The 15710-nt window shown below is 51.5% G+C and overlaps 1 protein-coding gene across 2 annotated transcripts in view; it reads right to left on the bottom strand.

Moving 5' to 3' along the window:
• The window catches only part of TMEM42 (transmembrane protein 42), a 40884-nt gene that overhangs the window by 1716 nt on the left and 23458 nt on the right, over positions 1-15710 (bottom strand). The window contains exon 4 of one of the 2 annotated variants that reach the window (XR_012644228.1): positions 6771-6857. The gene's annotated coding sequence lies outside the window, so the exon portion shown is untranslated. Of the gene's footprint in view, positions 1-6770; positions 6858-15018; positions 15189-15710 lie in introns of those variants that run through there. The other variant, XR_012644229.1, reaches the window with a different exon arrangement.

Raw genomic sequence — 15710 nt, forward strand, 5'->3', positions numbered from 1 at the left:
ATGCAGGGCTGAGGGGCAGGCTTAGGGTTTGAGGAAAGAAGGCCACTTACCCAGTCTGGTGGCAAGATAGCAGAGCCCCGGCCCTCTCAGTATCCCATCCCTCCACTCTCTGCCCCCTCCCTTTCCATGGTATGGAAAACAGTACCATTCCCAGCACCTGCTGTTTTCCAGGCACGACCAAACCCTGACCTTACTTCTAGTGGTCCTAGCGCTTACCATTTAGGAGGAGTTCTTGAACAAATGGGCTCGCAGAGAGAGGCACCTTAAAATATATAGAGAGATGACAATCCCTGTGGCCCTCACGCTTCACTGATACCTGAGTGCCTCATCCCACGTCAAGTTGTCTCATTCACCTGTTGTGCTAGCTCGCAACCCAGATAATGAATTCTTTGGGAGTGCATGTTATCCTTTCACTGCATGTCTGTATAGCACCTGGTAAAAGGGAGCTAGGTCCTCTCAGCAGTACCCTCTATGTGCTACAGACAATATGAATTGTTCTAGAAAAATGATGTTATCATCATCATGTGTGTTAAAAATAATCACAACAGCCTCAAGCTAGTTGGTGAGATGCCTTGGAAGTCAATCTCCAATACGAACCATAGTGAAATATCATAAAACAAAACAAAACAAAAAAAGACTACATTTTAGGTGTAAACCCCTGCTTATTAGCTCTTTAATATAGATAACAGAAGTTCTTTGGCAGGGATCTCACTCAAAGCTTTAGTTTATATAGGAGGAAAGTGCTCATTTCCAGGCTTGGTCAGAACATAAGTCTGTACTAGCCTGTATGTAACACTGGGGCTCAGAGGTTTGTCCTCCTTGGATATTATTTCTAAGTTTATTCCTCTTCAAGGAAAGGTTGGGCTCAGTAGCTCTATTTTCTACAGAACTGAGAACATCATTCATGCTCACCAAGTAATAAGTAATAGTGACAGAAAGGGGCTCTTTGAAGATGTAATTTGACTGTTAAGACTTAGCATGTTAGGCTCCAGCCCTGCCAGGTGCAGAATATCCTTGGTACCCAATGAATCAGACTATGTCGACGTCTTTGGGAGCTCACGGCATTGGCACATGGCACAGCAGATTGCACTCAGCACCATGCAGGACTGAGGCCTTGTACACTACTGCCATTAGTTAATCCATTTGGGAAACCGTGCTCAGGAGCCATTGAAAAACATTTCCCTGGGAACATCCTGACCAACCAAGCAGCCAAGGGAGCATCAGGGCGATGAAACAGTACTCAGGTAAGTGTGTTGGCAAACTGGTCTGGGGGCAGTGTTTAACCTGAGGGGTGAATTTGGCCCTTGACATCAGTGTGGGCAGGACTCACTCTAGGACTAGTTTCCCTGTTTATCCCTAGCAAAACAATCAAGCGTACTGATGCCCCAGTCTAAAAATTTCCACCTGATGGTTATTATCCTGTCACTGAACAACACAAAAGCTCCAGTTCTTCCCACCAGCAGCTTTGTGACACTCACCTCAAGCAAAGCAGCCTGAAAGACACAGTAATCACAGTGGTCCGTACACTGCCTCCTTCTCTGCAGTGAGGGAAGGGAATTCAAGCAGCCAACCTTGCACCCCAGCTGCCTCTAGCTTTCGTAACAGCCCTCTGGGGCTTTTGTCAGCTAGTGTGACTTAGAGCAGCCTTTAGGTTGCTCTTAATTCATTCTGGTGCCCAGGAGTGAGGAAGGATGGCAAAGGAGCACCTCTGTAATGAACCCATGAGTACCCCGTAGCTGCAGCTGAGGCTCAGGACTATGGTATTACATCAAATCTACTGTGCTGCCTATGGAGTGGGGCAGGCATGGAAAAGGCAGAACAAAGCTAACAGTCATATTTAAAATGAATTTCCTTGGGGCACACCTTGGTTACTTCGTTTGAGTACTTCCTCTTTGATTCCAAAGGTAGGATTGCACAAGCCAAGAAGCCAAGGAGTGCCAAGGTAAATGGAAAATTGCCTAACCTGTAAATGCCTCTAACTTTCATTTACAATCTAAGCTTCCAGTTAATATTCATTGACAAGTGCTCTGTAAAGCTTGGTTGCTTAGGACTATAACAGGCATAACTGATGACAGTGTGATAAATATGACAGTCTCAGGTGTGGAAGATCCAGAAAATTAAAGGGGTCCCAAGATAGCAGGAAAAGAGCAGAAAGTCAAAGAGATAGAGGGTGGGGGATAGGGATGTATTTCAAAGTGAAAAAATCCTGTAGGATGGTTGGACAGACGTAGCTACAATAATGGCACCAATGGACGTGACCTTAGCATCAATAAGAACCAGTGACAACATTTAAGAACGAAACTGAGCCCAGCCTGTGCCTGTTGTCTATGCGGTACTACATTAGATGCTAACACAGCGGAGGCTTGGCTAAGCTGAACCAGACCAACAGCTAAATGAGGAAACATTTGATACACTTCCCAAACACTATTTGTCAACTAAAATGGACGCTGACCCCCCAACCCCTGCATGCTCGGTTAAAATCCTTAGTTTGCCAAGTCAGCCCTAAAATGACTAGAGCAGAGGATTAGCGAAAGATATGTGTGCCTCTTTTCTCACTGTCTACTTTGTCTTTTTGCAACTCTTTGTGTAGAGTCAGTTGTTTCACTGTGTCCCCTGAGGAGAAAGAACTTTACGGCAGAATTTTTAATGTAATATATGGAGAACAAGTGAAGAGAAAAAAATGGAGAGTGTAGATATGACAGAAATATTGTCTGCATACTAAAGCGTTGAGATGGGTCTGTCCTGTCTGTGTATGCGCACCTGCACAGTTAAACCGATACATGTTTTTTCTTAGTGCTCATTCTTTTGTTCATGGCAGCTGCTAAAAGTTCCAAACGCTGGGTGAGATTGTCCCTGCATGCTGCAAGACACAGAAAGGGCTTTCTGACTGAAAATCTCCATGAGATTTCCCTTGGGGAGATTTCCTCACATAAGTGTCTCAGCCTAGGGACTTAGTAGCATACTACCTTGTCTGGGCAAGCAAGGAAAGGGTTCAGATATGACCGAGGGAATTGGGTAGGGTTGTGGTATGGTCTAAAGAAAAGAAGGTATAGGGGTGACATGGACAACAGTTTTCACACATGAAATAGGTTACTATAAAGAGGACCTCAATCGTTTTCCATGTCCACCAAGAGCTGGGCAAGAAGCACCTGGCTTAGTTTGCAGCCATGAATATTGAAGCTGGATATAAGGGCTACGTCTACATGTGAAGCCAACATCGAAATAGCTTATTTCGATGAATAACGTCTACACGTCCTCCAGGGCTGGCAACGTCAATGTTCAACTTCGACGTTGCGCGGCACCACATCGAAATAGGCGCTGCGAGGGTACGTCTACACGTCAAAGTAGCACACATCGAAATAAGGGTGCCAGGCACAGCTGCAGACAGGATCACAGGGCAGACTCAACAGCAAGCCGCTCCCTTAAAGGGCCCCTCCCAGACACAGTTGCACTAAACAACACAAGATACACAGAGCCGACAACTGGTTGCAGACCCTGTGCATGCAGCATGGATCCCCAGCTGCAGCAGCAGCAGCCAGAAGCCCTGGGCTAAGGGCTGCTGCACACGGTGACCATAGAGCCCCGCAGGGGCTGGAGAGAGAGCATCTCTCAACCCCCCAGCTGATGGCCGCCATGGAGGACCTGGCAATTTCGACGTTGCGGGACGCGGATCGTCTACACGGTCCCTACTTCGACGTTGAACGTCGAAGTAGGGCGCTATTCCGATCCCCTCATGAGGTTAGCGACTTCGACGTCTCGCCGCCTAACGTCGAAGTTAACTTCGAAATAGCGCCCGACGCGTGTAGCCGCAACGGGTGCTATTTCGAAGTTAGTGCCGCTACTTCGAAGTAGCGTGCACGTGTAGACACAGCTAAGGAAAAACTTTCCAGTTATATGCAGCAGCCCCAGTTACGGCGGGCGACTGTTGAATTCCCATCCTTAGAGATTTTTAAGAACAGGTTGGACAAATATGTCTCAGGGATGGTCTGTGTCTTCTTAGTCCTGCCTCAACATGGGAGGATGGACTAGTCACCCTGAAAGGTCCCTTCCAGTCCTACATTTCTATGATTCTGTGGTACTAGGCTAGCGGTTAAACCCACCTTCCAACAACAAGGGAGGAGAACCAAATGTGCAGGGGACCCTCCATCTGGCTCTGTTGGGCCTCACACTTTAATGCTTATGGCTCCTTACAGAATCCACTTAAAAATGAAGGTGACATCAGGTGTGTACTTGGCTGCAGTGGGAGTGAGGGTTACTCAGGAGAGCTCCTATGGAACTGAGCCTTTTAGATTTGGGAGGGGATGATTTAGAGCGAGACCAGGTGACAAAATACAAATTTACTCCCCTGACTGAACAGCAATCATTCACAGTGATTCCAGGGATATTTGTGCAAACAGCCTCTCAAAGCCATGCTCAAAGCAGCACAGATGAAAGAATCCACAAGGCCCTTTCACAAAAGCCCACACAGCTGCAGCACAACTTGAGATGATGATTCACCTCAGAATCTGTATTTCAGAAGGCAGCACAGCTTCTTACACAACAAGTTCCCTGTCAGATGCTCCACAAAGGGCCACCATACTATAAACAGTTCAGTGCTGGTGAGAAGCTGTTCATCGTGGCTCTGGGCTTTTCAAGAAGGAGAAGGGAGATAAAAATGCAGGTGTGGGAATATGTTTTATTTCAGTCTGTCTGTTGGTTGATACTTCCAGAGAAAGAAGCTGAAGCAGCAAAAAGAATTTGTGTGCCTTGGAAGTACACTCAGGACCATTAGAAGGAGATGTGGAGAAGTGGGCCTCAGCGGCAGTGACAAAGTTGTCAGGAGCACTGTGGGGCTGGCAATTTGCTAACAAACCAAAAGGAAAAGTGCACACTATGTGTGTTTACCTGCTCCCGAATTTGGAAACAGTTGGTCCTACAGACAGAGAGGAAAAGAAGATACAGGTAGCAGAAAATACTGCACCAAAGACAACGGTTGACAAGCAGTGTGTGGCCAGAGTGCACGTGGATGATGTTAGAGAGAAGATGAACTTGGGACTATCAGTGATAGGCATGAAGGGCACACATCTGGGAGGTCTGGACCAGGGTTCCCTCTAATTTTTTCCATCTACGTACAGAATAAATTTTGTTATGTGCATCAAGGCATGTGTGGCCATGTAGCACCAGTAGACACATGCTGCAGGCTATGTGTGCTGTGGGAGCTCTGCTAATCAGCTGGGTGGTACCTGAATCTCTCCTGGGTGACCGCCCAAGTGCTCAGCTTATGGGGAACACTGGCCTGGACACACAACATGAAAGGGAGAAGAATAACCAGCAGAGAAAGATAGGGGGTGGAGGACAGAAAGAACAGCAGTGAGACTGAGGGGGTACGATGGAAAGACTGCAAAAAAAGCCTGAAGGAGAAAAGGCACTGGAACTCCAAGACCACTGAACCTGGGCTACAGCCCAGCAAGACTGGCAAAGAACTCACGACACTCCAACTTTGTGGAAACAGGAAACAAGTGGAGAAGAATATTTATGTATATAGAATAAGCTTGGACTCCTCTCAGCACTTCTTCATCTCATGCTTTCATCCTTCTGTAACAAACACCTATACCAGCAGCAAACACCATCGCTAGATAATTACAGACAATTTGCTGGAGCAGAAACCCGTGGAAAGCGTTCTATTTACTACAGTGCTTTGGATCAGGTTCCTGGTACAAGAATTTGCCAAAAAGCAACTCCTGTGCATACACCGGTCTTAAAGGTCACAAAGTTTTAAAACTCACCAGCTGTGTGACTCATGATCCTTCTAGCGTTGTGTGCTGCAGTGCTGGCAAAGCCTGTTGTCACTTCTGCCACCGTCCTCTGACCATGGAGAAAGAGCCAATCTCTTTTTATCAGTAGCTGGCTTATGCTAATGAGGTGCAGGGAATTTGCATCCACACCTCATCAGCATATTTTGGGCCGTTTATTTCAAAAGCGGCATGTATGGAAATGGCCTATGTGAGCTCCCTGCCCTGCACAGCAGCATGCAGGATTTCTGAGGAGACAATATATGGGTGGGCAAGGGCACAGCCTCCTTCTCTCTTACTTCCCACTGGCTGACTGTGTAAGGGGCTGTGCTGAAGTGATTCTCTGCAAAGTGGTGGTAGAAACACTCCACCATCCTGGCTCCTCAGGCCAGCCACTGGGTTATAGATTGGAACATTAGTGGTCTCTTTGAGTGGAAAACTTCATTTTCTTCTCAACGGGAGGGTGGAGTGAGGGTAGTGCACTCTGCGATGATGACATCAGACACCCACAACCATCTGCAGCACATTTTTTCCCATAACACACTAGCACAGAAACCCAGAATGCAATGGGGCAGAAGGAATTGTGGGATAGGTACCCACAACACACTGCTGACACAGTCAAACTTAGCAAAGGTAGTGGAGACACACTGACAACTTTCTGAACATGCATGGATACTCATCATAGACTTTAAAAAATCTAATGGTAAAAAAGTCAGATTTAATAAATTCAGCTTTATTTCCTAGTGTAGACATAGTCTAAGAGAGCAGCTGTGTTTCTAGTGTCCTTGTATGCCTACAGCCCCTGCACAATAAACACCGAGGTGTGATGTGCACAACACACGAGTAGGAAGCTAGATGATGTTCTTCAGTAAGCTAAAAATGATTAACAAAAAAGACAGTGTTCTGAATGATTTGAAACCAAACTCTGCAGTGCCACCTACATTACCGATACCACCTTCCATCACTGAGGTAGAAATACAGGTTAAAAGTCATATTTACCTTCGGATGTAGTTGATGTTATGCATTTCTCTCAGCCCAGACAATGAAAAGAAGCTAATCGGATTCAGTCGGGTTCACAGTCAGGTTCTAATCAGATAAAATACATATGGAACACAGAAACAAATAATAATGAGAGCATGTATTAAAAACTGTTTCCACTGGAAATATTTTTAAACCATCCTGGACACATTTCTATAAAGCTTTGCAAATGCTTGTTTGAACAGAATGTATCATCGGAGCCTCTCTGTGGTCCTTACACACTGACAGACTATGGAAGTGTTTAAAAGATTGATTAGGTGTCTATACACCAAAGAGACCTCTTAAGTTTGCAGTTCCACCCTAATTCCTGGCCCTATACTAATGCCTCTGGGATTGGCATTTGCTGTCCACTGGTGTCAGTCGGAAGGCTTTTTTAATTGGCTGCAAAGGGCCTTGGATTAACATTTTGGAGCCTGGCATTTTTGTTCATGTGTCACATTTAGCCCTTACTCTATGATGCTCCTGTTTATTGGGAGTCCCTGCAATATTCCATTAATCAGTATCTTTGCGCAGTACAGACACTGCTGTATGAGCAAGGTAAGATTTTCCTTTCTGTGGCCTCAGCCCAATCTGCCCCTGTCGTGGAAAACCCCTGGACATGGACATCCACAATATGATTTTTGGTAAGGGCTGATAAGGGGAATTTCAATGTTAAAAGCCAGTAACATTTTACGCAGTCATGCTTTTGTCTCTTTTCATGCTTGCAGCAGATGAACTTTGTCCTGCTGAGGCAGAAGTCACTAGTGGTCTTTGCTAAACCAAGTGTGGAATTTAGCTGACAAGCTAGCAGCAGTTCAAGTTTTTTTACTCTTTGGTGCCAGGCTACTGCTAACAGCAGTTCTCCCTGAGGCTGCAATCCTTAGTCATTCCACTTGAAGTTGTAAAGAGCCCTGGCTAAGGTGGCTCTCTCATGAACACAAGTAGGAGTGGCACTGATCTGGCAGAACAACAAGAAGTCCTGTGGCACCTTATAGACTTTATAGCTGCACGCACCCACAATCTGGGGGATGCTGGTGAGGCCTGCATCCAGGCAGGTGAGGAGACACCTCCAGCGCCCTTTGAGGCGGCCGAAAGTGCGCTCGACCACCTGGCGCACATGGTTCAAGCGCGTGTTCAACCGCTCCTGGCTGGCTGTGAGATGGCCCATGTAAGGATGCATGAGCCAGGGCCGGAGGGGGTACGCCACGTCTGCGACGACACAGAGGGGCATGGTGGTGTCCCCCACAAGGATCTCCCGCTGGGGGATGTAGGTCCCCGTCTCCAGCCGGCGGCACAGGCCCGAATTTCTGAATACCCGGGCGTCGTGGGTGCTGCCAGGCCAGCCAACATAAATGTCCAGGAAGCGGCCCTGGCTGTCCACCAAGGCCTGGAGATCCACGGAATGGTGTCCCTTCCTATTGAGGAAGCGTCCTCCACTGTGCTCCGGGGCACAGATGGGGATATGGGTCCCATCCAGAGCTCCAAAGCAATTTGGGAAGCCCAGCCTGGCAAACCCCGCGATGGCAGCATCCAGGTCCCCAAGCCGCACGAGCCTGTGGAGGAGCAGGGCATTGATTGTGCGGACGACTTGCAGGGGAAGGACATGAGAGAGCACCAGTGACGGGCGTGCAGGGTGTGTCTGGCCCTCCACCCCGGGCTCCCCTGAGGGCTCCCCCCCCGGGCTCCCCCCTAAGGGCTCCCCCCCATCCCTGGGTCCTCTTACCTCCATGAGGACAGCCCCAACGGTGGCCTTGCCCACGCCAAACTGCTGCCCTACGGATCGGTAGCTGTCTGGAGTGGCCAGCTTCCAGACAGCGATGCCAACCCGTTTCTCGACGGTGAGGGCACGTAGCATGGAGGTGTCCTGGTGCCGTAAGGCAGGGGTGAGCCACTGGCAGAGCTCCAGGAATGTCTGCCAGCTCATGCGGAAATTCTGGAGCCAGCGGTCATCGTCCCACTCGCCAAGCACCAGCCGCTCCCACCAGTCAGTGCTCGTGGGGTAGCTCCACAGCCGGCGGCGTGTGCGATGGTGGTGGGGGGGCAGAGGGCAGCAAGGTCTGGGGCTGCTTCCTCATCCCCTGGGGGCAGCTCCTCTTCCACAAATAAGAGATGATCAGCTGCCTCCTGCATGGCAAGCACTGCTCCTGCAGGGGCGGGTGTGTGGACCTCTGGCTGCTGCTGCTCATGCTGCTGCTGCTGGGGGTCCATACTGCTTCCACGGGGTGTGCATGCTTGTGGCTCTGCAGACTGCGTGCTGTGCAGCCTGCGTGTGTCTGGGAGGGGCCCTTTAAGGGAGCGGCTAGCTGTTGCCCCGGAAGTGCTAGTCCGCCCTGTGACCCTGTCTGCAGCTGTTCCTGGCACCCTTACTTCGATGTGGGCTGCTTTGGTGTGTAGCCGCTCCCCCACAGCGCCTACTTCGATGTAGTGCTGCCCAACATTGACGTTGAACGTCGACGGCACCAGCCCTGGAGGACGTGTAGACGCCATTCATCGAAATAGCTTATTTCGATTTCCCTACATCGAAATAAGCTATTTCAATGTAGCACACCCGTGTAGACGTAGCTTATGAAACATACCTAAAAGGCAGACCCACAATTTATATCTAGGATACCTGAAGTTTGCACCTAAATCTGTAGCTCTACGGATACAAATAAAAGATCCCAAATGTAGGCCCCAGTCATCCTGTCCTTAGAATCACAGAACACAAAAATTGGAAGGGACCTCTTGAGATCATTGAGTCCAGTCCCCCATCCTCACAGCAAGAGCAAGGACCGTCTAGAGCGGAGGTGGAAAAAATACCAAAAAGTTACTTGAGTAAAAGTACAGCTGTGGGGGGATGTACTTAAGTACAAGTCACTCATCTGGCAAACTAGTTGAGTAAAAGTACACACACGTCACATCTTGATTGTACTCAAATATGCAGAAGCTTTCACTTCTGGACTTTTACTCAAATAACTTTTGGGGTACTTTTCCCACTTCTGGTCTAAAGTCTCTAGACCATCCCGGATAGGTACCTATCTAACCTGCTCTTAAATACCTCCAGTGATGGCATTTCCACAACCACCCTAGACAATTTATTCCAGTGTTAAAACTCCCTGCAGCATTTTGCCAGCCGAAACAGAAGCCCTGCAATCAATACAGATGAACGAATTAGTATGCCAAGCCACCTCGTTGATCTGATGAAGCAACTTGCAAGTTCCTGATAGCCACAAAACTTGCCAAATTTCAGGAAAAGTTTCTTTTCAGGGGTAGAAGTAAAAACTATGCTTCCAGAGAAATGTGAACTTCAATCTTACCTACAGCCCAACTATTACTACAAGAGAGCATCTTGATACAAAATGTTATAATTTTCAATTTATTACATGATGGATATATTTATAAAGGTACTTCTGCATTTTATAAAACTCAAGAGTTTGCAGCAACAAATTGCTTTCAAAACACAGACAACACTTAAAGTAAACAATCATAAAAGCCATTGATAAGAGTTAATCAAGTAGATCAAATATTGCTTTGGGATAAACTTATTTATTCAGGTGCATTAATTAAAGCAGTGGAAAACCAAGAAACTACCGGACCAAATACCTCTCTATCTTCAGCAAATGACTAGAGGTCTGTGTGCGTGCATAAGAAAACAGAAATTTCCAAATTAGTGTTTTAAAAAAACAGATTTCTTTTTCCAAGCCTCCATTCATTTTTTCTACAGTAAAAACAAATCAATCATCTTTCATGTTTGCAAACATTCTTTGGCTAGCTAGATTAAACAACGGTAATACGAGAAAAGCCAACATAGGCGAGTTTGAGCAAAACAGCATATCTGCCAACTCCCACTGAAACTCAAATTAACAATTATAAAACAAACAAGGAACTGATCCTGCACACACAAAAAAAGCAATTTGTAGCACCTTAAAGACTAACACATTTATTTATTAGGTTATGAGATTACGTGGGTATCAGACCAACAAAAGCTCATATCCGAATAAATCAACATATGTATTAGTCTTTAAGGTGCTATAAGACTGCCTATTTTTGTGAAGCTACCGACTACCATTCTGATCCTAAAGAGAAGTGCATGCTTAGGCAACTTTGCACAGGGGGCCAGTCCCACAGCACAGCATGAAGTTACATTGGTGCCCATGTCACAGCAGGTTCAGGCCCTTCAACCCTGGTCTCAGAAACTCACACCCACATGATTTTATGTAGATGAATAGTCCCACTGAACGTGGATTCCTCTTGAGTGTAAACCTACACACATTCCTACACCTCTGCAGGCTCAGGTTACAGGGTACTGGTATTTGCACGTAACTATTAGCATTCGTCTACTGCGCAACAAATGGGAATTTCAGTAATGTGAAAAATATGAGGAAAAATCCACTCTCAGTCCCACTGGTATAACTAAGATCAAAATCCAGCCCAGTAACGCAAGCAGGAAGCTATCAATGGTCTCCAATTCTGTGACACAAGAATGTAGTAAAACTCAACCAGTCTATCTCCTAGATTATGAAACATACAACCACTAACCACAGAAGCTACAAAATAGGGTACTAGGGCAGAATACGGAAAGTGCAGAGGCCGATTTAGTGGTAAGCAGGTTTCTTGTTTTGACAGAAAGCAATCAGGATGTTGCATTAACAGATTTGCAATAGTGACAATGAAAAACACGCCAATGCATCGACAGGGCATGTAGCAATTTGCCGTTTACCCCACCAATCATGGCACTTTCACTCTTTCTCTTCCTCCCCATCTACTTGTTACTTCCACTTTCTGTGCTTTATCACGTACTTAAATTATAACCTCTCGAGCGGGGGCGGGGGCGGGGCATGTCTTTTATTGCAGAAAGGATCTCTGTGCACTAGTGCGATATCACTACCAGTAACAACTCATCATTCGTAAGCAGATTCCTGATGATGTCTCATGCCTGGCATAAATGATACAATGGTCAGTGCTTCCGAGTCTGGCCTGAGCTGTTATTACAGGTTGAACCTCAATAATCCAGACATCCCTCAGCAGGCAACATCTGTGCTCCAGCATCCGCGGGCGTTCTGGAGCTGGAGCACTCCCAAGGATAAGCTGGGGCCCCTGACCTCAGCAACTCCTCTACTGCCCTCCTAGGGCTTCCAGAGCACCAAAAATAGCTGATTTACACTGTTCAAACTCAGGGAGGAGCATGGATAGGGAGTACTCAGGAGAAGTGGCTCAGGACTGAGGAGCCCCACAGCCAGAAGCCAGGAGCAGAGCCCACTGGACAGGGACCAGAAGTGCAGCCCCACAGCCAGGCATTCGTGGCGAGCAGCTGGGAGCACAGCCCTGCAGCTGTGGGGCTCCGACCCCGGCCTTTGCCTTTGGCACTTTTAAAAACTCCCTCACTCTAGTTAAAGCAGCACGACCCCATCTGTATAGATTCCACTGTCCTGGGATACAGGAGCTTTATAAAGATATAGCTCTTCCCATGTGGGGAGGAGAAGCATTATGGCAGTATAAGGCACATGTAAGCCGCGTCTACACGTGCACGCAACTTCGAAGTAGCGGCACTAACTTCGAAATAGTGCCCGTTGCGGCTACACGCGTTGGGCGCTATTTCGAAGTTAACTTCGACGTTAGGCGGTGAGACGTCGAAGTCGCTAACCTCATGAGGGGATCGGAATAGCGCCCTACTTCGACGTTCAACGTCGAAGTAGGGCACGTGTAGACGATCCGCGTCCCGCAACGTCGAAATTGCCGGGTCCTCCATGGCGGCCATCAGCTGGGGGGTTGAGAGACGCTCTCTTCAGCCCCTCAGCTCACTGGTGACCGCGTGGAGCGGCCCCTTAAAGGTCCCCTCCCCCTCCCTTCATGTGCAGGAAGCTGAGGGAACGTGCAGGCTGCAGCCTGCACACGCGGCCAGCCTGCACCACCCTCAGCCCCCGACACAGCTGCGATGGCTGGCCGGCAGCCCCCCCAGCGCCCCCAGGGGACCCCCCCAAGGGGAGCCAGGGCAGCCAGGCTGGCAAGCGGCAGCGGGGCCCCTCCTGGATGGAGGCCGAGCTGCGGGACCTGCTGGGGCTCTGGAGCGAGGAGGAGGTGCTCCAGGTAACAGGGAGCAAGAGGCGGAACGTGGATGCGTTCGCTCGGCTGGCCAACGGCCTGGCTGCCCGGGGTCACCCTGCCCGCACTCCTGACCACGTCAGGAGTAAGGTCAAGGAGCTGCGGCAGGGTTACTCCCGGGCCCGGGATGCGGCCAGCCGATCTGGGGCTGCCCCCATCACTTGCCCCTTTTACAGGGAGCTCAGGAACATCCTGGGCCCCCGGCACACCTCCTCCCCTCCGGCCACCCTTGACACCTCGGCCGACGAGCCCCAGCAGGCCCTGCAGACGGAGTCCGCCCCGGAGGCAAGCCCCGCACCCTGGGGGCCCCCCCCAGAGGCCCCCCCCAGGACATCGCGGCAGGAGGAGGAGGAGGGGGGCTCCTCCTCTGCAGAATCCGGGCTGCAGATCCTCCTCCTGCCATCCCAGAGCAGCAGCAGGCCCTCCGCCCCCCGGGGATCTCCGGACCGTGGGAGCGGACCGACAAGTAGGTACCCCCTCTGGTGGACACCCCTTGGCTTGAGGGGCGGGGGTAAGAGATATGTGTCCAGGGCCCCCCACATGCTCACATGGCCATGGCCCCAAGGACACCAGGGCCATGGCCCTCACAGCACTGCATCAGCCCCTGCCCCCCCCACCCCGCATGACAGTGCCATGCCCCATCCCCAGGCCAGGGGGGAGCGGAACCTCGAGGGGCCCCCGGGAGGAGGGGGTGGGACACCCCGCCGCAGCAGCATGTGATGGAGTGGGGGGAGTGCCAAAGGGAGACTCAGGCTACATATGAGCAACAAGAACCGAATAGCTCCCAGGGGCAAAGGAGGATCCTGGGGCTACAGCTGGCAGGTGACACCTCTGCCCTGAACAAACAGGAGGGAGGAGCCAAGCTGGCTTGGACTTGGGGGGTGAGGGCGGGGCCCACAGGTAGAGGCTAGGGGAAGGGAGAGCTGGAAGGCAGCCAGCCTGAGGAGGGGGAAAGCTGCATCCCAGAGGGGCAGCCCTTGGGGTCTTCTCCCCACGACGGGTTGGAAGGACTGTCTCTTCCGACAGCTGGTGCTGTCACTCCTGGGAGAAACTGGGCATCTGTGGCCTAAGAAACCTCTCCTGCTGTCAGACCCTGGGGGGTGAAGTGAGAGTCGCTCCCACCAGGGGACGGGGTGCAGGGCAGGGGGACCCCTGAACCCCATCCATCACAGCAGCATCTCCCGGGGACGGGGATGGGGAACCTGCAGCACAGGGCTGGGGGGACAAAGGCCACGGCTCGGGGCCCACACTAACGCCTGTCTCCATTCTTCTTCCCCCCCTCCTCTCCTGTGCCCTGCACCTACACCATCAGAAGGACCGGAAGAAAGCGCCGGTGAGGCGTCAGTCGTCCCGGAGAGCCCTCCGGGACCATCGCTCCAGGCCAGCCCCTTGGCCGAGGACCGACCGGCCCCACGGCGGGCTAGACGGCGGACCCCGCGCCACCAACAGCCGATGGCGACGGACCCCCAGCTGCTGGCCATCCACCATCGGCAGCTGGAGGTCGCGGAGGTCGTGGAGGTCGCGGAGGAAGGGGCGGGCAGTAGGGGGCCTGGGCAGAGTTCACCCCGCGTCCTGTTCATCAAAGTGGGCCCGCAGGGCCTCCCGGACCCGGGTTCCCTCGGGGTCCACCTGCCGACTGGGGGCAGCAGGTGGCTGGACATCTGCCCTGCCGGCCTCCGCAGCCCAGCCCTGGAAAAAGGTGTCCCCCTTGCTCTCTACCAAATTGTTCAGGGCGCAGCAGGCACCCACAATCTGGGGGATGTTGTTGAGGCCTGCATCCAGGCAGGTCAGGAGACATCTCCAGCGTCCCTTCACGCGGCCAAATGAGCGCTCCACCACCTGGCGCGCATGGTTCAGGCGCTGGTTGAAGCGCTCCTGGCTAGTGGAGAGATGGCCCATGTACGGGTGCATGAGCCACGGCCGGAGGGGGTAGGCCGCATCTGCGATGACGCAGAAGGGCATGGTGGTGTCCCCCAGAGGGATCTCCCGCTGGGGGATGTAGGTCCCCGCCTCCAGCCGGCGGCACAGGTCCGAGTTCCAGAAAACCCGGGCGTCGTGGGTGCTGCCAGGCCAGCCCACATAAATGTCCTGGAAACATCCCCGGCTGTCCACCAAGGCCTGGAGGACGACAGAATGGTAGCCCTTGCGATTGAGGTATTGTCCTCCACTGTGATGCGGGGCGCGGATGGGGATGTGAGTCCCATCCAGAGCCCCGAAGCAGTTGGGGAAGCCCAGGGTGGCAAAGGCGGCGATGGTGGCATCTGGGTCCCCCAGCCTCACAAGCCTCTGCAGGAGCATGGCGTTGATGGCACGCACAACCTGCAGAGAAAGCACATGGGACAGCACCAATGAGGGGTGAGCAGGGTGTGCATGGCCCTCCCCTGCCCTGGCCCCCCTGCCCTGCCCTGCCCTGCCCTGCCCTGCCCTCCCCTCCCCTGCCCTGCCCTCCCCTGCTCTGGCCCCCTGCCCTGCCCTGCCCTCCCCTCCCCTGCTCTGGCCTCCCCTGCCCTGCCCTGCCCTCCCCCCCCCCTGCTCTGGCCTCCCCTGCCCTGCCCTGCCCTCCCCCCGTGGGTTCTCTTACCTCCATGAAGACAGCCCCGACGGTGGCCTTGCCGACACCAAACTGCTGCCCCACGGATCGGTAGCTGTCTGGAGTGGCCAACTTCCAGACAGCGATGCCGACCCGTTTCTGCACTGTGAGGGCACGCCGCATGGCGGTGTCCTGGTGCCTGAGTGCAGGGGTGAGCCACTGGCACAGCTCCAGAAATGTCTGCCGGCTCATCCTGAAGTTCCTGAGCCAGCGGTCGTCGTCCCACTCCCCAAGCACCAGCCGCTCCCACC

The sequence above is a fragment of the Carettochelys insculpta genome, chromosome 2 (genome assembly GCF_033958435.1).
Source record: "Carettochelys insculpta isolate YL-2023 chromosome 2, ASM3395843v1, whole genome shotgun sequence".
In the NCBI taxonomy this organism is placed as follows: domain Eukaryota; kingdom Metazoa; phylum Chordata; order Testudines; family Carettochelyidae; genus Carettochelys; species Carettochelys insculpta.